This window comes from Dermacentor silvarum, chromosome 2 (genome assembly GCF_013339745.2).
Source record: "Dermacentor silvarum isolate Dsil-2018 chromosome 2, BIME_Dsil_1.4, whole genome shotgun sequence".
NCBI classification, from domain to species: Eukaryota; Metazoa; Arthropoda; class Arachnida; order Ixodida; family Ixodidae; genus Dermacentor; species Dermacentor silvarum.
In genome coordinates, this window is record NC_051155.1 from 74,009,222 (window position 1) to 74,034,733 (window position 25,512).

Consider the following 25,512-nt stretch of genomic DNA (forward strand, 5'->3'; position numbering starts at 1 on the left):
TGCTATATGGACCTCCGGCAAGATCCCCTCTGCCTGGAAAGAGGCCATTGTCGTTCCTATACTGAAGCAGGGCAAGGACCCATCGTCTGCTTCGAGTTACCGCCCTATAGCACTAACAAGCTGCCTCTGCAAACTGTTTGAAAAAATGATAAACCGCCGACTAATACATTTCCTCGAATCAAACAAACTGCTTGACCCGTACCAATGCGGGTTTCGAGAAGGACGATCCACCGCCGACCATTTGATACGTATTGAGATGCAAATTCGAGAAGCTTTTGTCCGTAAACAGTTCTTTCTCTCTGTATTCCTTGATATAGAAAAAGCCTACGATACCACCTGGCGGTTTGGAATACTTAGAGACCTCTCACACGTTGGTATACGTGGTTGCATGTTAAATGTCATCGAAAGTTATTTATCTAATCGCACATTCCGTGTTCGTGTGGGAAATGCTGTATCAAGACCATTTGTGCAGGAAACCGGAGTGCCACAGGGCGGGGTGCTCAGTTGCACTCTCTTCATCGTAAAAATGAGCTCCTTGCCTCTGTATATCCCAAGAAACATGTTTTATTCTGCATACGTCGATGATGTACAGATAGGTTTCGCCTCGTGCAACCTCGCAGTCTGTGAGCGGCAGATTCAGCTTGGTCTGAACAAGGTGTCTAATTGGGCAGATGAGAATGGATTTAGCCTTAACCCACAAAAGACCACCTGCGTCCTGTTCTCCAGAAAGAGGGGTCTGCACCCCGATCCTGACTGAGTTGCAGGGAAAACGTGTGGCCGTAAAAACAGAGCATAAGTTTTTAGGTGTGATTTTAGATGCGAAGCTAACATTTGTGGCACACATACAGTATGTAAGAAACAAGTGCATGAAAACAATGAATATTCTAAAAGTATTGTCACGCACCGCTTGGGGTAGTGACACAAAGTGTCTTTTGAATTTGTATAAGAGCCTCATACTCACAAGACTAGATTACGGCGCCATAGTGTACCATTCTGCTACACCAAGCGTCTTAAGGATGCTGGATCCTGTACACCACCTAGGCATCCGCATAGCCACTGGTGCCTTCAGGACAAGGCCTGTGGCAAGCCTGTATGTAGAGGCAGACATGTGGTCGCTTGACATGCAACGTTCGTACCTAAGCCTCACCTATTTCATGAAAGTTAATTCGAACTCGGAACACCCGTCCTTCTCAACCGTAAATGACATGACCAGTGCCACACTCTTTAATAACCGGCCGACAGCAAGAGATCCCTTCTCAGTACGTCTAAGGAAAATTAGTGAACAAATCGATATCCCACTACCTGGAAATACTCTGATGGCCCCAGCAAAGCCAGTGCCACCGTGGCAGTGGCAGCTCATAGAGTGTGATACCTCATTTGTAGAGGTCACGAAAGACGCTCCAGAGGCACATATCCGAATGCATTTTCTGGAAATTCCGTCCAAGTACTCGTCCTGCACTCAGTTCTACACTGACGCTTCCAAGTCACATGCAGGGGGATCTTATGCGGTAGTCGGACCATCGTTCTCAGAGTCCGATGTACTGCACCCGGAAACAAGCATTTTTACGGCTGAGGCCTATGCACTTTTATCGGCTGTGAACAGTATAGGCAAATCAAAACTGAAAAGATCAATAATATTTACAGACTCCCTAAGCGTCGTAAAAGCCCTCATGACTCTACATAAACACAAAAACCCTGTACTCATTGAACTGTATTCTGCTCTGTGCAAAGCATACATGTCTAACCAGCATATTATTTTGTGATGGGTGCCTGGCCATAGAGGCATCGAGGGCAATGTTCTGGCTGATCAAATGGCCACATCAACTACATCGCGAGCCCTTAACCCTACCGCTTCTATCCCTGCCACAGATCTCAAGCCCTACTTGAGAAAGAAACTTCGAAGCCACTGGCAGCGCTTGTGGGATGCCGAAACGAACAATAAGCTCCACTTAGTTAAGCCACAGATTGGCCCGTGGCATCCTGTTACGAAAATACGAAGAACTAATGTCCTATTCTCTCGTTTGAGAATAGGACATACATATGGCACCCACAATTTTCTATTAACTGGAAATGACCCGCCAACCTGTGGTAGATGTGGAGAGAGGCTTACCGTGCTACACGTGCTCGTGGAGTGCAGGGAAGCCGAAAGAGAGAGAAAAAGACACTTCCCTTTAGCGTACCAGTGCCGTCTCCCTCTCCACCCTGCTATGTTCCTTGGCGACGAACCTCTGTTTAGCACTAAAGCTGTTCTGGATTTTCTGAGCGATGTTGTACTGCATGTTATTTGTCCAATAGTTTCGTAGCGCGTCCTCTCTTCAGAGATGTCGCCGCGACAGTAGTTTCGCATAGCACGCGCCTCCAGGCCCTTACGTTTTCAAAGGGTCTGTCAAGGCAGTAGTGCTTTTTAAAAAGATTTGTCTGTGATATATTTTCGCCTATCGTCATTATCTTGCAATTTGTTCTTTCGTGATCATAGTGCACCTCATTAGTCATTGCCATAATTTTATTACATATACATTTTACGCATTTTACAGCGATTGTTTTTAGGCCCTTTTACAGCCACGACACATCTACCTTTCGCAATTCATTGCTCCATTGTCAACTCATGAACACTGGCCTGGCGCTCTTTGGCCATATCTGGCCCTTGCGCCATTAAACACCATACATCATCAGAAGAGGGGACGCACCGATGAGATTATAAACTTGTTCACCCGACCTAAAGACATTTTCCCACGATTTCAAGTAGTCCACAGTGAAAGAACCGAAAAACTAGCAAGAACCATATCCCCATTTGTAGTTGCAAGAAGCTTGACCAACACGCTAGGCCCTGGCTACAAGGTCACCAAAATGCCAAGTGGGGACCTTCTCCTTGAACTACGTGATAGAGAACAATACAATAGACTCGGCAAACTTGTTACTTTTGGTGATGTCCCAGTTACTGTTTCACCGCATCAGTCCATGAACACAGTACGGGTGGTAGGTCGATGAGGTCTGCTTCTGATACTATCTGAAACCGAATTGTTGGAAGGATGGAAGGAGCAGAATGTCACCAATGTGCAGCGCATTGTTATGAGACGGGACAACAAAGAAATTCCCACGAAACACCTGATACTTACCTTTGAATTAAGCGTCTTCCCACAAAGCATCGAAACCGGCTACACAAAAATAGCAGTAAGACCATATATCCCAAATCCTAGGCGATGCTACCAATGCCAAAGATTCGGCCATGGCTCGCAGAGCTGCCGTGGTTGACTCGCCTGTGCAAAGTGTGGAGTACAAGGCCATGCCTCAGACAATTGCGAGGCTACACCTCACTGCGTAAATTGCGATGGTGATCATCCAGCCTACTCCCGGTCTTGTCCAAGCTGGAAAAAAGAGAAAGAAAGTCTAACACTGAAAGTCCGTGAAAACATATCGTTCAGGGAAGCACGCAAAAGGTGCTCACCATTCCACGCGACCACATACGCTGAGGCGGCGCGTCAAGGGGCAGCGTCGCAGCGGCTACTGCCACCTGCCCAGCCCGCGCGCACCGAGCTGTCGCTTGTGGCTCCTGCCCCCAGGGTGGAAGGAGCTAAGTCCACTCCACCCAACCAGCAAACAAGTCCGGTTACCTCAGGGTTGCCGGCACCGCCACAGTCCTCGGTGGCAGCCTGCGCTACGCGTAGTAAACCCGCAGGCCCGCCAGCAGCTCCCACGGTGGGTGCAGTCAAGGCTGCCTCACCCTCACCGGCCACAGCTAGCGCTGGCAACAGCCGGCACAGCTCAGGCCCAAAGGCAGCCCCATCAACCTCCGGGCTGGTGGGCGCAAATGTCTCCTCCTTCGCGGCGAGACTTTCTCACGAAACATCTCGCTCGCAAGAGCGCGTGTCCGGCGCCTCACAAGAGGCAATGGACACTACACCCATCCCGACGGCGCACCAAGCGCCTAAGGAGCGGCGAGGCTCCCTCGACCGCTTCAGAAAGGACAAATCCCGAGTTACGGGGCCTGGAAAGGGCTCTGTAATCTAAAGCAACATTTCCTTTTTAGTACACACAGCACCAATTTACTTTCATTATGGATACACAAATCATTCAATGGAACGTCAGAGGCCTTCTTAGGAACCTCGACGATGTCCAAGAACTTATTTACCAACACAATCCAAAAGTGCTGTGTGTACAGGAAACGCACTTAAAATCGAAACATACAAATTTTCTCCGACAGTATGTTACGTTTCGTAAAGATCGCGATGATGCTGTCGCATCATCAGGCAGTGTTGCCATTGTAATTCACAAAAGCATAGCATGTCAACCTTTGCAGCTACAAACGCCCCTTGAAGCAGTGGCAGTTCGACTTGTTCTTCTAAACAAGCTCATCACCATCTGCTCACTTTACATACCCCCCCCCATTACCACTTACATAAACATGAATTTCAGTCCTTTATAGATGAATTGCCAGAACCCTATCTTGTTCTTGGCGATTTCAATGCGCACAGTAGTCTGTGGGGCGACTCTCGTATCGATGCGCGAGGTCATCTTGTTGAACAATTTCTTTTCTCCTCTGGCGCGTGTCTCCTGAACAAGAAGGAACCTACATTTTACTGTCTCGCAAACAGAACCTTTTCTTCTATTGATCTTAGAGACGGGGAAGCTATGCTATTATCTGAACTTAAATGGGAAGTTACCAAAAATCCGTACGGGAGCGATCACTTCCCAATACTACTGCGAACAACCAAAACAGAGCCCTCACCACAAGCCCCTCGATGGAAGATTGACACAGCCGATTGGGAGAAATTTCGAAATCTTACTAGTAGCATCTCCTGGGCCAACATGTCTTCGTTAGGAACTGATGCTGCTGTGGAATATTTTACTTCCTTCATAATTGATGCCGCTTCTAAATGCATATCTGACCTTTTTTGAACTTTTTTACTGACCTTTTTTGAACTAACATCACCGGCGGGTCACCAAAACTATCCTTATATTGAGTTTAAAGATTATAGAAGAGCAGATGATACCAGCATCATAGACTATTTAGAGACTGTGTTTGAGGATTTCACAGCGCTGCCTTCACACGATGTTAATGATTTGTGGGCTAAATTTAAAAGTGCCATAAAACATTGTGAAGAACATTTTATTCCCACAATACGTAAACGAACAAACCGAAAAACACCCTGGATCACCCGCAGTATCATCCACTCGAAAAGAAAATTGCAAAGGATGCGCAGAAAGAAACAAAATCCATTGGCAATCGCGCATCTGTCAGGTGCGTTAAAGTTAGAATTAAAAAAGGCGAGAGATAACTTTTTCTCTAATACTCTGACGAACTTCATGCACAATCAGCCGCAAAAATTCTGGCGCTATCTGTCAAAACCTGAAAACCCAATAGTGCAAATTGAAATCGCGGGATCTCTCACACATGACGCATGCGCTATTGCTAACGCTTTCAACGCCCATTTCCAATCTGTGTTCACACGCTCTTCCCGCCCAAGTGACGTTTCGTTTGCATCTGATTCAGTGATGCCCGCTGTCGTTATCACTGAGCCAGGTATATTGAACCTGCTCTTGAACATTGACACAAAAAAAACGCCCGGTCCCGATAACATTTCCAATGCGTTTCTAAAACGATATGCTGCCCAACTAGCTCCGTTCTTACACAGGATTTTTACGGTGTCGCTTCAAGCAGCTGTACTACCTTCAGACTGGCTCGTTGCAAAAGTAATCCCGATTCACAAAGGCGGTAATAGGTTGCACATTGACACATACCGACCGATTTCTCTAACAAGCTGCTGCTGCAAATTAATGGAGCACATTATTAACAAATCAATTATTAGTTACTTAGAAAGCAATAACCTGATATACCCTAAACAGCATGGTTTCAGAAAGGGCCTTTCTACGATAACACAGCTATTGGAAACTTCTCATGACTTCGCAGAGATAATCAATTCCGGGCTTCAAGGAGACGCCATATTCGTAGATTTTTCGAAAGCCTTCGATCGCGTACCCCACTATGAACTGATTGAAAAACTCAAACTAATTGGCGTTGAATCTAACACTGTTGCATGGATAGCGTCCTATCTCTCACTCAGATCACAATATGTATCGGTAAACAGTGCTGAGTCTGAGAGCCTTGAGGTTTTTTCTGGTGTGCCGCAGGGGTCCGTGCTAGGGCCATTGCTCTTTCTTGTGTACATCAACGACATCCCATCATGTGTTGAGCCTAACGTAACAGTACGTCTTTTCGCAGATGATTGTGTTGTCTACACAACTGTTCGGTCCCTGGAAGACCAAATTAAACTAAACACCTCACTAAACAGCATTGCAAATTGGTGCGAAAGATGGGGAATGAAGTTCAACATCAGTAAAACAGCTTGCATCACTTTTACACATAAAAAGGTACCTGACATATTCACTTACAATATAAAGGGTGCAGCAATAATAAGATCAGATATTGTAAAATATTTGGGTGTGACATTCTCGAGCTCGCTCAAATGGGATACTCACATTGATAATATTTGTGCAAAGGCATTCAGGCAACTCAATTTCTTGCGTCGGAAATTGGCTACAGCACCATCCGAAGTGAAATTAACTGCGTATAAAACCCTGGTTCAGCCGATACTTGAGTACGCCAGTATTGTATGGTCCCCGCACCAGTCTTATCTCATTGATAAACTAGATAGAATACAGCGCATGGCACTCCGTTTTATTTATTGCAGATACTCACCGTATGACAGCGTCACTGCTTTACGTAAACAAGCAAACATTCCTACTCTAATATCAGGACGGCGTATCGCTGCCATGAAGTTTCTTTTCCTTCTTTATCACGGGCGCATAAACATAGACAAAACAAAGTACATCAGGCCTCCTTTTCAACATTCGGAAAGAACAAATCATGATAAGTGCATAAGACATTTTTCAGCGCGCTGCAACACATTTAAATATTCATTTTTTCCCTCTGCAATTGAAGCCTGGAACCATTTGCCAGAAGAAATTGCGCATGTCGACTCTATCGAACAATTTGAAACCAAAATACGTGCACTTTTCTATGAGTAGGTCTGCTTGCGATTGTTTAGTGCTCTGCTACAACATTGTGCTGCACAACTATGTCCTGATTGTTTGACGTTGCACTTTTCGCAGCTCTTACCCCTTGCCTGTATTATCTGCCTTGCACTGTTTTCTTTGATCTGTTCGTTCTGTTTGTATCTTATTTATTAGCGCTGTAAAAATTACCGCATTTAATTGCTTTCTCCTGTTTTGGCCCTCAAGGTATTGTTCTGTTCTGCTTGTGACCCACTCCTGTATGAGCCTGTAAAGGCTTACAGTATTGCTAAATAAAAAAAAATAAAATAAAAAAATATCCGAAATAAGTGGTGCGGCATGCAAACGCCGTGTCCCACGGTGGAACGACGAATGTAGGAACGTTCGTAGAAAACAGAACAAAGCGTGGGGGTTGCTACGCGATTCTCCTACTGCGGTAAATCTTATCAATTTTAAGAAGGTAAAGTCCAAAGGCAGGAGAACGCGCCGACAGGCCAGAAGAGAGAGCTGGCAGAAGTTTTATCAGGTATACACTCGTATACAGATGAGGCCAAAGTCTGGAACAGGGTTAACAAGGTGAGAGGACGACAAACATACTCACTCCTATTGGTAATCACACAGGGCGACAGCTTGGAAGACCAAGCGAACCACCTGGGTGCACATTTTGAACATGTGTCCAGTTCATTGCACTATTCCCCAGAATTTACAAAACACAAAGCAGCAATAGAAAAACTAGACCGAAAGAGCACCGGGAACGAGCCTTATAACTTGCCTTTCTCTTTAGCAGAGCTTCAGGCATCACTCGCCTGTTGCAACCAATCTGCCCCAGGCCCTGACCGCATATTATATGAAATGTTGAAGAACCTGCCCTGTGAAACGAAGAAAACCCTTCTCTGTCTGTATAACTCTATATGGACTTCCGGCGAGATCCCCTCTGCCTGGAAAGAGGCCATAGTGATCCCTATCCTTGAAGCAGGGGAAGGATCCATCGTCTGTATCGAGTTATCGGCCGATAGCGCTAACAAGCTGTCTCTGCAAAGTCTTCGAAAAAATGATAAACCGTCGCCTATTACATTTCCTTGAATCAAACGAACTGCTTGACGCATACCAGTGCGGCTTTCGCGAGGGTCGATCCACCACTGACCATTTGATATGTATCGAGGCGCAGATACGCGAAGCTTTTGTTCACAAACAGTTCTTTCTGTCTGTATTCCTAGACATGGAAAAGGCCTATGACACCACATGGCGGTTTGGAATACTGAGAGACCTCTCCCACTTACAATCATATTTGGTATACGTGGTAATATGTTAAAGTTATCTGCTGAATCGCACATTCCGTGTTCGAGTTGGCAATGTTCTATCACGACCTTTTGTGCAGGAAACTGGTGTTCCCCAGGGAGGCGTGCTCAGCTGCACACTCTTTATCGTTAAAATGAACACGCTTCGTGCTTCGTTACCACCCGCTATTTTAGGGGCGAAGCTCCTTATGGCGGCACCCGTTCCGTCCCCGTCGTAGTAGTAGTAGTAGTAGTAGTAGTGTGTAACCAGTCTGAGAAAAATGAGAAAAAAATTCCGAAGTTGTGTCCGTAGCGCGGAATCGAACCAGGGACCCCTCGCTTCCAAGCACGCGGCGTTAGCCCACTACGCCACGAAGCGGACATGAACAAACGCACCACGATGGCTATAAATACCCAACATTAACGAAAGGCCGCGTTTTTAGCGCGTTATACTCTCTCAGCAGTCATGTGATGGCGTCGGCAAACGCGGTGCACGTTCCGGCATGTGTAAATGGCTGCGTAAGACGCTGTGGCCGCTCCCCCTTACTAGAGAGTACTGCACGTTTCTAACGCGTTTGTGCTAGCGTCCCCTTAAGCGGGAGATCCGATGATTCCCTCCGGAGCTTCGCCCACTCATCATCATTCACCTCGTGGATCTGCTGTCATTTTTTATTCCACCTATGTGGACGATATACAAATAGGATTCAAGTCCTGTAACCTCGCAGTGTGCGAGAGACAGGTACAGCAGGGGTTGAACAAAGTGTCAAAGTGGGCAGACGAAAACGGGTTCAAAATAAACCCCCACAAAAGTTCTTGGGTTCTTTTCACCAGGAAGAAAGGTCTCGTTGCAGATCCCACTATCGAAATGTATGGACAACAAATACCTATAAACAAAGATCACAAATTTTTAGGCATCATACTTGACTGTAAGCTTACTTTCATCAACCACATAAAACATCTCAAGGCGAAATGCCTAAGAACAATGAACTTACTGAAAATTTTATCTCACACATCCTGGGGCACCGACAGGAATTGTTTAATGAATCTTCACAAAAGCCTCATTCGGTCACGATTGGACTATGGTGCCGTAGTATATCACTCTGCCGCCCCTAGCGCGCTAAAAATGCTAGATCCTGTCCACCATCTAGGTATCCGCCTGGCCACTGGCGCATTCAGAACAAGCCCCGTCGAAAGTTTATACGTGGAATCGAATGAGTGGTCACTCCACCTCCAGAGAACATACATCAGCTTCACCTATTTTCTCAAAGTGCACTCCGATCGGGAACATCCTTGTTTTACAACCCTTAATGATTTGAAGTGTTCAACGCTTTTCTATAATCGACCCTCTATGAGGCGGCCTTTCTCACTGCGTGTAAGAGAACTTAGCGAAGAGATGGATGTCCCACTTCTAGAACATCGCCTAATGCCTCCAGCTAAGCTGTCACCGCCCTGGGAGTGGCAGGTGATAGAATGTGATCTATCCTTTGTAGAGGTCACAAAGCATGCTCCCGACCTCGAAATAGCAATGCATTTCCGCGAACTTCAATCGAAGTACTCGTGCTCGGAATTCTATACCGACGCATCCAAGTCCCATGCTGGCGTATCTTACGCCGCGGTTGGCCCCTCTTTTTCAAAATCCGACGTATTAAACCCCCTAACAAGCATTTTCACCGCAGAAGCCTATGCAGTACTGTCTGCGGTGAAGCATATAGAGAAATTGAAACTACAAAAGGCAATAATATTCACAGACTCGTTGAGTCTTGTAAAAGCGCTAACATCTTTACAAAAGCATAAGAATCCTGTTGTTATCGAGCTTTACTCACTCTTGTGTAACATTTACCAATCTCGTAGACATGTAATAATATGCTGGGTGCCTGGCCATAGAGGCATCAAGGGCAATGTGCTAGCAGACCAGTTGGCCACATCAACTACATCGCAAGCTATTAATCCTGCCGCTGCTATTTCCTCCACAGATCTGAAGCCTTTTTTGCGAAGGAAACTGCGAGGCCACTGGCAGCGTCTGTGGGACGCTGAAACAACTAATAAACTCCACTTGATTAAGCCACAGTTAGGTTTCTGGCCCTGTACAACTAAAACACGACGAACTGATGTCCTATTCTGTCGTCTCAGAATAGGACACACATATGGTACTCACAATTTTCTATTGAATGGAAATGATCCTCCAACATGTGGTAGATGTGGCGACAGGCTCACCGTCCTCCACGTCCTCTTGGAGTGTCGGGAAGCCGAAAGAGAAAGAAAGAAACATTTTCCTCTCGCATATCGCTATTGCGTCCCTCTGCATCCCGCTATGTTTCTCGGTAAAGAACCACTTTTTAGCACCAACGCAGTCCTTGCTTTCTTGAAAGATGTTGTGTTACATGTTATTAGCCCAATAAGTTCGTAGTGCATCCTCTCTCTAGAGGATGTTGCTGCGATAGTTTTTTAACTGCACATGCCTCCAGGCCCTTGTGTTTCAAGGGCTCTGTTTAGGCACTTGTGTTTCTGGCCAATTCTTGTATCTTAAATTTTTTGTAACTCGTATCATTCTTTCGCAATGCATTGTTCATGTCCATAGTACTCATAATCACTCATTGCCATAATCTTATTACTTATAGATTTTACGCACTTTACAGCGACTGATTTTAGGCCCCTTTACAGCCATGCCACATCTAATGTTCATATAATTCCCTATTCATCTACCACTAACAAGCCATTACCATCGTATTGATACGAACTAATACTGTCATGGCGCTCTTTGGCCATACCTGGCCCTTGCGCCACTAAACTCCAACAATCATGAAGCTGAAGTCGCCGACAGCAGTGGCGCACCGACGGAGGAGGATTCGGGGTTGTAACCCCCCCCCCCCCCCTGAGGCCGACTTAACCCCCCCTTTTGTTTAACCCCTTTTCTTTCCTCATGCATTTGAGTACTGCAACTAAGATGTAAGACGCGCAATCGTCTGCACACTCGCAAAAAGCGCATTTTTTTTGACAATTTCCCGTGAAGAAATCGAAATTAGTGCTGTTTAGATGGTATTGGCAAACTGTCAACCCCCCCCCCCTGGCAGAGATCCTGGGTGCGCTACTGGCCGACAGTATCAGAAAAACTCTACGTTTCCCGGATGCCACGACTATCACGGATGTGGTTCAGGTGAACCGAGCACAGAACCTTGTCCTGGGGCTGTATTCTGTAACGCTTCGGTTTTCAAAGGCTTCGGTTTGGCGGTGGCGTCACATTGGGGCGGTCTGTTGACGTACTGAAAACGTGTGGAAGGACAGACGCCAATCGGCGCGCAGGTGTTTTTGTGGGAGTGAACGTCACAAACCGAGGGAAAATATAGCAAATTACGTACGCTTCGTGGTAAATAAAAAATATTTTGTTGATGGTATTGATGAGGTTTACATTTTTCATTATGAAACGTGTGTGAGTTCCCCGCAGGGGCGCCTGCGTAAGCAGGCGTTTGGTGGGTTGCGACACCACGGACCCGAGCACATGGGGGTCAGACCCTCCCACGCTTAACCGTGCGTGGCTTAGCCGTGTCCGGGGAAAAGGGGATCCTGGGGGTTGAGCCAATGCTGAGTGCTTGGACCTTTATGGCCCCTCGGCGGAGGCAACACACCCCTTTGGCCTCGGCTTCACGTAGACGGCACCCCCGGGCTGACCCACCTGGGGGAAATCGGTAGTTGCCTTTTCCTGTCTCTCTCCCTCCAACCTTCGTCTTTCTCTCTCACTTTCCATCTCTCCTGTCTTCTCTTCGCTTCATTTTACTTCCAATTTTTCAGGCAGCAAGGGTTAACCTGGTGTAATCTATCCAACCTTGGGTCTATTATATTAGGTTATAGTGGCTATGTACAGCTGGCGTCTGCGTCTCCTTCGGGTCTCGTAGCGTCCCCTTGTTGGGCTCGGTGGTGGGCGGCTGGCATAGCTGCCGAAATCATCGTTACCTTTATGGCTTTTTCGTCATTCCCCCGACTCCCTGATCGCCCTCATAAACGAGGGCGCACCGAAGAAGTTTTTAAGTTTTTTGGCCGCCAAGTTGATAATTTCCCAAGATTTCATGTTGTACATTCCGAGAAAGCAGAAAAGTCAGCAAGAATCGTCTCACCTTTTCTGGTTGCGAAATCACTGATGGAGGCTTTGGACCAGGCTACAAGGTTTCCAAGTTGGCAAGCGGTGATCTACTTCTTGAACTCCGTGATAAATTGCAATACGAAAAGCTGCCCAATCTTGTGTCTTTCGGAGCCATTCCAGTGAGTGTCACCCCACATCGTTCTATGAACACCATTCGTGGTGTCATCTCCGATGATGATCTAATGGAGCTAACTGAGACTGAACTTTTGGAGGGATGGAGTGACCAGAATGTCATCAATGTGAAAAGAATTAAGATGAGGCGTGATGGTAAAAGATTCAAACCAAGCATCTAATCCTAACATTCGGCTCAAGTGTACTTCCCGAGATTATCGAGACAGGCTATGTAAAGATCCGAGTCAGGCCCTATATCCCGAATCCCCTCCGCTGCTTCAAATGCCAGAGGTTTGGCCACAGTTCTCAGAACTGCCGAGGCCGAATAACCTGTGCCAAATGTGCCGATGAACATCCATCTGAATCTTGTGAGAACGCGCCACACTGTGTGAATTGTGATGGGGAGCACGCCGCGTATTCGCGTTCCTGTCCATCTTGGAAGAAGGAGAAAGAAATAGTAACGATCAAAGTCAAAGAGAACATATCATTCAGAGAAGCGCGAAGGCGGGTGTCCTACCTGCCGAAGAATAGCTTTGCCGAAGTGGCGCGTCAGGGGGCAGCGCCACAACGGCCTCTGGCGGCTGTCAGGCCCACACACAGTGAGCCGGCGGTGACGCCATCCGCCCCCTCGGCGGCTGCAGCTAGTGCTGCTCTGCCATCTCAGAACAAGGGGCCATCGACCTCCGGGCTGGTGGCCTCAAGGGTCTCGTCCCATGAGACGAGGCTGTCACGACACACCAACCGCTCGCAAGAGCGCGTGTCCAGCGCCTCGCAAGAGGCGATGGACACAACAACCGGCCAGACGGCGCCGCCAGCGCCTAAGGAGCGGCGGGAATCTCTCGACCGCTCCAGAAAAGAGAAACCTCGCGTCACGGCGCCTGGAAAGGGCACCGTGAGCTAGTCTTCATCTTTGAACACACAGCACAAACTCCTTTTCAATATGAACACGCAAATATTACAATGGAACGTTAGGGGTCTCCTTCATAACCTTGATGATGTCAAAGAGCTCCTTCTTAAATATAGTCCGAGGGTGCTGTGTGTCCAGGAGACGCATCTCAAAGCAGAGAACACAAACTTTTTAAGGCAATATGCCATTTTTCGCAAGGACCGTGACGACGCTACCGCCTCGTCGGGCGGTGTCGCTATAATAGTAGATAACGGTGTTGCCTGTCGGCAATTAAACCTCCAAACTTCCCTTGAGGCAGTTGCTGTCCGAGCAATACTGTTCGGTAAGCTAGTCACAATGATTTCGATTTACGTCCCTCCTTGTTATCAACTTTCCAAGACACAGTTTCAAAGCTTCATTGATGAACTTCCTCCGCCATACATAGTTGTTGGTGATGTGAACGCTCATAGTCCCTTATGGGGCGACTCTCGTTTAGATGCACGAGGACGCCTTATAGAAAATTTTCTGTTTTCTTCAGGTGCATCTATACTTAACAAGGAAGAGCCAACTTATTACAGCGTTACACATAACACATACTCAGCCATTGATTTAAGTATAGTATCGAGTACTCTAATTCCGTATCTGGAGTGGTCTGTTCTCAGGAACCCCTTTGGGAGCGACCATTTCCCAGTTATGCTAAACTTAACAAAACAAGATACATGCTTGCCACATTTTGCTCGATGGAACATGGACTCGGCCAACTGGGAAATGTTCCGAGAGCTTACGTATTTAGGTGGAGATGAACTTGCTGTTTTTGATGTAGAGGACGCTGTTGCATACCTAACAGATTTCATTATTAGCGCTGCAGCTAAATGTATTAAGCAAACTAGCGGATTAGCTAATAAGCGTCGCATCCCATGGTGGAACGACGAATGTCGAAAAGCGCGCAAAAATCAAAACAAAGCTTGGAGATTGCTTCGCAATTCTCCAATCGCTGAAAACCTCATAAATTTCAAACAGATCAAATCACAAGGCAGGAGAACACGTCGACGTGCAAAGCGGGAAAGTTGGGATAGGTACATCACCAGTATAAATTCGTACACCGATGAAAGAAAAGTCTGGAATCGGGTAAATAAACTAACAGGTCGGGAGTCGCATCCCCTACCCTTAGTAAGTACACAAGGTGATAGCCTGGAAGATCAGGCGGATTGTCTAGGCGAACGTTTGAATATGTGTCAAGTGCATCGCACTATACCGAAACATTCCTGAGAATCAATAACGCGAAGAGCGGCGACCCCTAAATCGCAAAGGCTCATCGAGTGAGGCCTACAATTCCCCATTTACTTTAGCTGAGCTTAAAGCATCTCTCGTTTGTTGCAACAACTCAGCGCCAGGTGGGGATCGTATTATGTACGAAATGATTAGGTACTTACACCCCGAAACACTGAAAACACTCTTGTCTCTTTTTAATGCCATATGGGCGGCTGGCTGTATTCCGTCTTCATGGAAAGAAGCCATAGTGATCCCTATACTTAAACAAGGCAAAGACCCGTCCCTGGCCAGCAGCTACAGGCCAATAGCTCTAACAAGCTGCCTGTGCAAACTGTATGAAAAAATGATAAACCGGCGCCTAATATGCTTCCTAGAAAATAACAAAATTCTGGACACCTTCCAGTGTGGTTTTCAAAAAGGTATGTCTACAACAGACCACCTTGTCCGCATTGACGCATATATTAGAGATGCTTTCATACATAAGCAGTTCTGTCTGTCTGTATTTCTAGACCTAGAGAAAGCTTACGACACCACATGGCGCTTCGGAATTCTCCGAGATCTTTCGGCGATGGGTGTTCGTGGCAATATGCTTAACACAATCGAAAGTTACCTCACTAATCGCACATTTCGCGTAAGGGTGGGCAGAGCTTTGTCTAGGTCATTCACACAAGAAACTGGTGTGTCGCAGGGTGGTGTGCTTAGGTGCACACTATTTATTGTAAAAATGAATTCCCTGCGTACAGTCATCCCACGCACAATGTTTTATTCGGTTTATGTCGACGATGTGCAGATAGCCTTTAAGTCATGTAATATTTCCATCTGCGAACGACAGGTACAGCTGGGAATGAACAGATTGTCCAAATTGGCGGAGGAGAATGGTTTTAAAGTTAACGCTCAGAAGAGCACTTGCATGCTCTTTACAAATAAGAGAGGCGTAACGCCTGTCCCAAGTATACAATCAAAGGAGATGCCCTCTCTGTGAGCAGCGAGCATAAGTTTCTAGGAATCATTTTAGATTCCAAGCTTACATTTATTCCTTATATTAAGTATCTGAGGGCAAAATGCCTGAAGACAATGAACGTTCTAAAACTTCTGTCGCGCACAACATGGGGCAGTGATCGAAAGTGTTTGCTTTACTTTTATAACAGTCTTGTCCTCTCACGGCTTGATTACGGGTCTATAATTTATAATTCTGCAACGCCAAGTGCATTAAAATACTAGACCCCGTTCACCATCTGGGTATCCGCCTCGCGACCGGTGCTTTCCGAACAAGTCCGATCCAAAGCCTCTATGTAGAGTCTAACCAGTGGTCACTCCATCTGCAGCGTTCATATAGCAGTTTCACATATTTTCTGAAAGTACAAGCAAACAATGAACATCCTTCTTCCCCGCAGGGGCGTCTGCGTCAGCAGGCGTTTGGTGTGTTGCGACACCACGGACCCGAGCACATGAGGGTTGGCCCCTCTCGCGTTTAACCGTACGTGGCTTAGCCGTGTCCGGGGAAAAGGGGATCCTGGGGGTTGAGCCGAAGCCGGGTGTTCGGACCTTTACGGCCCCTCGGCGGAGGCAACACACCTCTTTGGCCTCTGCTTCACGTAGACGGCGCCCCCGGACTGACCCACCCGGGGGAAATCGGTAGTTGCCTTTTCCTGTCCTCCTCTCCACTCTTTGTCTTTCTCTCTCTTTCAATCTTTCCTGTCTTCTCCTCTCTTCTATTTATTTCCTATCTTCTAGGCAGCGAGGGTTAACCATGTGTGACGTAACCAAACTAGGTTATATCATATTAGGTTATAGCAGTAACGTACAGCTGGCGTTTGCAGGGCTTGTTTTACATGTTTTGCGGCGTCCCCTTGTTGGGCTCCATGGTGGGTGGCTGGCGTTACTGCCGAAAGCATACACACTCACATATGGCTTGGAACTTTCCACCACTCCCTGATCGCCCCCATAAAAGGGGGCGCACCGAAGAAGTGTTCAAATTTTTTGGTACCCAAACAGAAGTTTTCCCCCGCTATCATGTTATCCATAGTGAAAAACAGGAAAAAACAGTCAGAATCATCTCGCCGTTCCTTGTGGCGAAATGTCTCACAGATGCTCTTCACCCAGGTTATAAAGTCACGAAATTGGCCAGCGGTGACCTCCTTTTGGAACTCCGTGATAAGAAGCAACACGAAAAGCTGCCAAATCTAGTCTCGTTTGGGGACATTCCACTGACAATTACCCCGCACCGCACATTGAACACCACCCGTGGTGTCGTTTCAGACGATGACTTGATGGAACTCACTGAGACAGAACTTCTAGAGGGCTGGAGCGACCAGAACGTAATCGATGTCAAAAGGATCAAGTTGAGGCGGGATGGTAAAGAAATCCCAACAAAGCATCTTATTCTAACCTTCGGCTCAAGTATGTGTCCTGAAAGTATCGAAACAGGCTATATAAAAATCCGTGTCAGGCCGTACGTGCCAAACCCGCTGAGATGCTTCAAATGTCAAAGATTTGGCCATAGTTCCCAGAACTGCCGAGGTCGAGTGACCTGTGCTAAATGCAGCGCACATGAACATGCATCTGAAACTTGCAAGAATGACCTACACTGCGTAAACTGTGATGGAGAGCACGCCGCATACTCGCGGTCGTGCCCAACCTGGAAAAGAGAAAAAGAAATAGTAGCAATCAAAGTAAAAGATAACATATCATTTAAGGAGGCACGTAGGCGGGCTTCATACATGCCAAAGAATACCTTTGCCGATGTGGCGCGTCAGGGGGCAGCGACACAACGGTTTCCGGCAGCTGGCCGGCCCACACGCAGTGAGCCACCAGCGACGCCATCCGCTCCCTCGGCGGCTGCAGCTAGCGCTGCTCCGCCATCTCAGAACAAGGGGCCATCGACCTCCGGGCTGGTGGCTTCAAGGGTCTCGTCCCACGAGACGAGGCAGTCACGTCAAACCAACCGCTCGCAAGAGCGCCTGTCCAGCGCCTCGCAAGAGGCGATTGGACACAACAACCGGCCAGACGGCGCCGCCAGCGCCGAAGGAGCGGCGGGAATCTCTGGACCGCTCCAGAAAAGAGAAACCTCGCGTCACGGCGCCTGGAAAAGGCACCGTGAGCTAGTCTATCTTCCGAACACACAGCACAAAAACACTTTCTTCATTATGGAGACACAAATACTACAATGGAATGTTAGAGGACTTATTCACAACCTCGACGATATAAGAGAACTCCTACACAAAACATAATCCAAAGTTGCTGTGTGTTCAAGAGACACTTCTGAAGCCTACAAACACGAACTTTCTTCAGAATTACACCATCTTCCGAAAAGACCGTAACGAGGCTAACGCCTCTGGCGGTGTAGCAATAGTTGCCGACAAGTCCGTAGCTTGTCGACACGTCGCCCTTCGGACGCCCCTTGAGGCAGTGTCTGTACGGGCTATCCTTTTTAATAAATTGGTCACGGTATGTTCCATTTATATACCCCCGAACCATCATCTTCAAAAAACAGACCTTCATAACCTTGTTGATCAGCTTCCCGAGCCTTACATGCTCGTGGGAGATTTTAATGCCCACAACACGCTGTGGGGCGACTCGCGATGCGACGCACGAGGTCGACTCATAGAAAGCTTCCTTTTAAACTCCGGTGCGTGCCTCTTCAATAAGAAGGAGCCAACCTATTATAATCTCCATCACAATTCATACTCATCAATAGACCTATCGATTGGCTCTGCCTCCCTTTTCTCTGATTTAGAATGACATGTCATCAAAAATCCATATGGAAGTGACCACTTCCCAGTAAGTCTAAACTTGGTAACGCAACGTGACCCCCCTCCACATGTCTCTCGCTGGAAACTAGCCTCAGCGGATTGGAAATGTTTTAAGGAATCCACCTACCTATCACAAGATTTTATAAGTAACTTTAGTATAGATGATGCCGTATCATATTTTACCGCTTTTATCACTGACGCAGCTGAGAAGTTCATTCCTCAGACAAATGGGACTACATCCAAAAGACGGGTTCCCTGGTGGAATGACGATTGCAGACAGGCACGAAGGAGACAAAATAAAGCCTGGGGCAAACTACGGAAATGTCCTACTGCGGAAAACCTAATCGAATTTAAACAGATTAAATCACAGGGGCGAAGGACGCGGCGACAAGCAAAGAGGGCCAGCTGGGAGAAGTTTGTCTCGGGAATTAATTCCTATACACAGGAACAAAAGTGTGGAGTGGACTAAAAAAGCTTAAGGGGCAATCAACCCACTCTTTGCCTCTGGTAAATGACTATGGAAATAGCCTGGAAGACCAGGCTAACGCTCTCGGGGAGCACTTCGAGTACGTATCTAGCTCAATGAATTATACGCAGTCATTCCTTAAACACAAAGAACAAATAGAACGCATGCCATTAGATCGCAAGTGCAGACGGATCGAACCCTACAATAGCCCTTTTACCATTGCCGAGTTAAGAGCCTCCTTAAAGAAATGTCAGAGCTCTGCTCCGGGTCCTGACAAAGTCGTCTATGATATGGTGAAATACCTCCACACAGACACCCAAATGACTCTACTCACACTTTTTAATAAAAATATGGGCTGCTGGGTACATTCCTTCTACATGGAAAGAAGCAATTGTCGTCCCGGTTCTGAAGCAGGGAAGGACCCTTCTTTAGTGACAAGCTATCGACCAATAGCACTCACGAGTTGCCTGTGTAAGCTATTTGAAAAATGATTAACTGCCGTCTCCTGCATTTCCTCGAATCAAACAAAACTGCTCGATCCATACCAGTGTGGCTTTAGAGAAGGCCGGTCAACAACCGACCATCTAGTACGTATCGAGGCAAATATCCGAAACGCTTTTGTCCATAAGCAGTTTTTCTTATCCGTATTCCTCGACATGGAAAGGGCCTACGACACAACGTGGCGCTTTGGAATATTGCGGGATATGTCCGAGATGGGTATTCGGGGAAGCATGCTTAGTGTATAGAAAGTTACCTGTCTAACCGTACTTTTCGAGTTAGAATTGGCAGTACTCTGTCCAGACCTTTTATTCAGGAAACCGGGTTCCACAGGGTGGAGTACTTAGTTGTACGCTTTTCATTGTAAAGATGAATTCCTTGCATTCATCATTCCACGCAGTATGTTTTATTCGGTATACGTAGATGACGTACAGATAGGATTTCGGTCGTGCAACCTGGCTATCTGTGAGCGACAGGTTCAGCTCGGTCTCAACAAAGTCTCCAAATGGGCTGATGAAAATGGCTTTAAACTCAACCCGAATAAAAAGCTGTTGTGTTCTTTTTACACGAAACAGAGGATTGAACGCTGATCCTGACGTAGAACTGTATGGACAGCGGATACCTGTAAGTACCGAGTACAAATTTTTTAGGCGTATACTAGACACCAAGCTTACATTCATCCCACACATAAAGCATCTTAAGAACAATGCTTAAAGACAATGAACATTCTTAAACTTTTGTCGCACACAACGTGGGGTAGTGATAGGAAATGCCTCATGAACCTATATAAGAGCCTTATACATACACGATTAGACTATGGGGCTATAGTCTACCAGTCTGCTACGCCCAGCGCGCCTAAAAATTGCTGGATCCCGTTCACCATCTGGGCATCCGCTTGGCCACAGGTGCTTTTAGGACACAGTCCTGTGGCAAGCCTCTACGTAGAGGCAAATGAGTGGTCACTCCACCTACAAGGACATACTCCAGCTTCACATATTTTCTAAAGGTAAATGCCAACTCTGAACATCCGGCATATTCGACCATAAATGACACGACTAGTACCACACTCTTTCAGAATCGACCTGCAGCGAGAGGCCTTTCCGTTGCGTGTGCGGAGCCTCAGCAAAGAAGTAGGTGTACAACTCCTTGAACAACGTCTCATGCCCCCAGCAAAGTTGTTACCGCCGTGGCAGTGGCAGCCCATAGAATGTGACATATCGTTTACTGAGGTCACCAAGCACGCCCCAGAAGCACATATTCAGATGCACTTTCTAGAACTTCAGGCGAAATACTCATGCCCGGAGTACTACACCGACGCATCCAAGATCACTGCTGGTGTGTCTTACGCAGCACTCGGACCTTCTTTCTCCGAATCAGATGTCTGCACACGGAAACGAGCATCTTTACTGCTGAAGCACACGCAGTTTGGTCGGCCGTTAAACATATTAAAAAAACAAAGCTACAAAAAGCCATTATATACACAGACTCCCTAAGTGTTGTAAGATACTTAAGTTCCTTTCATAAAAGTAAAAATCCTGTATTGAAGGACCTTTACTCACTCCTGTGTGTAACATACTTGTGTAATCAACATATAATAATATGTTGGGTCCCTGGACACAGAGACATCGAGGGAAATATGCTCGCTGACGAAGCAGCCACGTCCATAGCAGCAAAAGACATGAATTCCTCCTCTGTAGCTGTCCCTGCCTTAGACTTAAAACCTTTTCTAGAAAAAGCCTAAGGAACTATTGGCAACGCTCATGGGACAATGAAACATCAAACAAGCTGCATGTCATTAAGCCACAACTGAAACTGGCCACCTATATCAAAAAACTCGGCGAACAGAGGTCATCATCTGTAGACTTCGAATAGGCCACACATATGGCACACACTCCTACCTGTTGACTGGTGACGAGCCACTACCTGTGGAAAATGTGGCACGACGTTAACTGTCCTTCACGTATTGCTAGAATGTCATGCATTAGAGGCTCACAGGAAAAAGTACTTTCGTTTACCATACCGTCAACAAGTCCCACTACACCCAGCAATGTTCTTAGGAAATGACCACTCTTTGAAAGTAAATCAATCTAGCTTTTATAAACGATGTTGGTGTACTGGATGTTATTACACCCAAGGGATTCGTAGCACGTCCTCCACCTGGAGGGTGCTGCTACGGTAATACGTTTTTGCAGAGCACGTGCTTCTAGGCCCTTGCGTTCAAGGGCCCTGCTGAGGCATTAGTGCTGCTGACACCCACATCTCTCTATCATCCTCTCAGTGCATATTTTATGACCACCGCACTCTCACACCTCACGTGTCATTCTCATAGTTTTAATGCATATATATTCTACGCACTTATGTTTTTAGGCCTCTATACAGCCGTGTGACATCTACCCTTCAAAATTCACAGCTCATGCTTCATTGACAACTAATTAGCATTGCCTTGGCGCTCTTTGGCCACACATGGCCCTTGCGCCAGTAACATCCAATAATCATCATCATAATCATCAACATCCTTCTTATTCAACCATAAATGACGTTACCGCTGCCACACTCTTCCATAATCGACCTGCAGCGAGAAAGCCATTCTCCTTGCGTGTGAGGAACCTCAGTGAGGAAATGGATGTTCCGCTGCTTGATCATCGTCCTATGGCTCCAGTGAAACTGTTTCGCCGTGGCACTGGCAACTCATAGATTGCGATACATCATTTGTAGAGGTCACTAAACACGCGCCAGAGGCACATTAAATGCATTTCTTAGAGCTTCAATACAAGTACTCGTGTACAGAGCTTTACACTGACGCTTCCAAGTCACATGCCGGGGTGTCTTATGCAGCCGTTGGCCCATCCTTCTCGGAATCCGGTGTACTCCACCCGGAAACGAGTATTTTACGGCTGAGGCCATGCACTGTTGTCGGCTGTGAAGCATATAAGGAAATCAAAACTTCAAAAGGCAATTATTTTACGGACTCCCTAAGCGTCGTAAAAGCATTGATGTCACTCGGTAAACACAAAAATCCTGTACTTACTGAGCTCTATTCCGTTCTCTGTCAAGCGTATGTATAACCAGCATGTCATTATATGCTGGGTGCCTGGCCATAGAAGCATTGAGGGTAATGTGCTAGCTGACCGAATGGGTACTTCAATAACATCGCACGCTATTAACCATACAGCTGCTGTCCCTGTAACAGATCTGAAACCTTTCTTGCGAAAGAAACTGCGAAGCCACTGGCAAGCTTGTGGGATGCTGAAACAAGTAATAAGCTTCACGTGATTAAACACAGGTAGGTTTTGGCCACCCCGTAACGAAAACACGGCGAACTGACGTCCTATTCAGTCGGCTGAGAATAGGACACACGTACGGAACCCACAGTTTTTTGTTGACAGGTGATGAACCACCAACCTGTGGTAGATGTGGTGAGAGGCTGACCGTCCTCCATGTCCTCGTGGAGTGTCGGGAAGCCGAAGTAGAGAGAAGGAAACATTTCCCTGTAGCACTTCACTATCATATCCCTCTTCATCCTATGATGTTTATTGGTGAAGAACCGCTGTTTAACACCAAAGCAGTCCTCGGTTTCTTAAACGAAGTGGTCCTGCATGTTATAAGCCCAACACATTCGTAGCGCATCCTCTCTCCAGAGGATGCCGCTGTGATAGTTTTGTATAAGCACATGCCTCCAGCCCCTTGTGTTTCAAGGGCTCTGTTTAGGCAGTAGTGTTTTTTGACAATTTTTATATCTGACATATCTTGTATATCATATCATTGAAGGTAAATAATACATTGCTAAACATAGTACACGTCAATAGTCATTGCCATTATCTTATTCCATGTAGATTTTACGCACTTTACAGCGATTATTTTAGGCCCCTTTACAGCCACGTCACATCTACTTCTCTCAATTCATCACTTCACTGCGAACTAATACTGTCATGGCGCTCTTTGGCCATACCTGGCCCTTGCGCCACTAAACTCCAACATCATCATCATCAACGTGTGTGAGTTGTACTGGCGGCGAGCGACTTAGCAAATTGTGTTTACTTCGGTTAACCCATTTATGCCGCTAGGTGGGACGTCATACGCTAACTTGTCGTTCCGCTCATAGAGTTTCTCACTATAAAACCTAGAGGGCAATGTGGCGCCACCGTCTATGCAAGTTTCATAAAGGGCTGCCGTGCCCTCATGGGAATGACGGGATATGTGTCTGCGAGCTTGTGTTGGCTGGTGTGTACGAGGCTTCGTTTAAAACGTGGATATGGCTGCAGAAACTAATATTTATAGAACAATTTCTATGCGTATAGCTTAAAAATGCTTCATAATAAATGTTATGTACATTTTTTATGTTTACTCGCAGTTCAAAATAGAGACAACTTGATAACTTCGAAGAACAAAAATTGCATATGTGCTTTGCTAGAGCATGGCTTATGGTTTCTCTTCCAGATTTAGCGATGCGCTTGCAATGTTTTTGAGATTTAATAATTGTACGTGCTTGTGCTTTTACATTTTTATATTATTATTTAGCATTAGAAATAATGTAAGTAGCCGATTTGATGTGATGTATTGTTCGTGTGAAAAGAAAGTTGAGCTTCTGTCGTCTGCTCCATTATGTGCCCGCGAAAAGTGCCGGTAAAGGACGACGACACCCAAGCGACATGCAACTTGCCGAAAAGGAAAAGGACGGTCTCGCGTGATTCGGCTTGTCGTCCTTGAACGGTTCTTCACGCCTCACGCTGCCCAGTTTCTCGTTTCGAGACCCGACAGACTCGGGCTCGGCTTCTTCGTTTGGATCGGCGTCCCGACGTCCACGCTGAAGTCTCCTGGCAAGCTCACTGCGCGGTGGTTTGGCTGAGTTTTGGGTGGATTTGACCTACTCATCTTAACCATCTCATATTTACAGGACTTACCTAGTGCTTGAAGCAGCGCTGATGTCTAAAAACTCTCCTGGGCAAGGGCCCAGCCCTTGGTCAGCCTCCCTTTCTCCTGATGATTTACCTTTGGAATCTTTCTTCCGCAGCGGTGTTAGCAGCATCCCTGTCGCGCTGGTGCCCTCGAGTGGTGGATTCATCCGGCTGAACAACCCACAGGCTGTCCAGGCCGAGCTCCAAGCCATGACGCGTCACTTCCAAATGATAAGCGATGTCCGACAATTTGGAAGAGGTGGGATAGTTTGTAGGTCATCAGATCCGACCTGTGTTGCAGACCTCCTAAAGAGTAAGATTTTTGCATCTGTGCCGGTGAGTGCGTTCATTCCTCCCCATCTAGCATGCACTAAAGGCATTGTCCGGGGCGTAGACTCTCGATTGAGCCCAACTGAGACTCTGGAGAAGTTGTCTGATGCTGGTGTCATAGCCGTATACCGATGCAACCGACTCGTAAACGGGGAAAAAGTTGCCACTGAATCGGTCATAGCTACGTTTGCTGGTATGTCCTGCCCATCTGAACTAAAAGTGTGGCCACTTATTTTTAGAGTAGATCCTCTCCCTTCCCGTCCACTACAGTGTCGGAACTGTTGGCGTTTTGGCCATAGTGCAGGAGGCTGCAAATCAAATGCACGCTGTCGCGTCTGTGGTGAGGATCATTCCCCTAATGAGTGCACAGCTGAAACCGAAACATGCTGCCTGTGTGGAGGAAACCACGCGGTTGACTATGCAAACTGCTCGGCAAAAGCTAATGAAGTGCAGGTCCTCGAGGTAATTGACAGGCGAAGATGTTCGCGGCAAGAGGCTATTGCAGTCGTCAAGGACAGAGCTTTTGGATACGCTGGCGTCACTGCGAGGCAGTCGACTTTAAATGAAGACAACTTGTCTAAACTCATTGAGTCAGCAGTGGAAAAAGCGATGACAAAGGCTATGCAACATATTGTTGAAACTGTTACAGAATGCATTTCCCAAGTGTTTACCGCTCAGATGACACAGCTGTTGCAAACAGCCGCAACACCAATCACCAAATCGCTTGCTTGTGCTGCAGAACAGGTAGCCAATTCAGTCCTAGCGCCGAATACCAGATCGGACCCAACGTTTGTTGGATCCGATCCTTGTTCTTCGCGTCAGACAGACTCACAGGATGACATGGAAACAGGTCATGATACCAGGCCGCATAAGCGAACT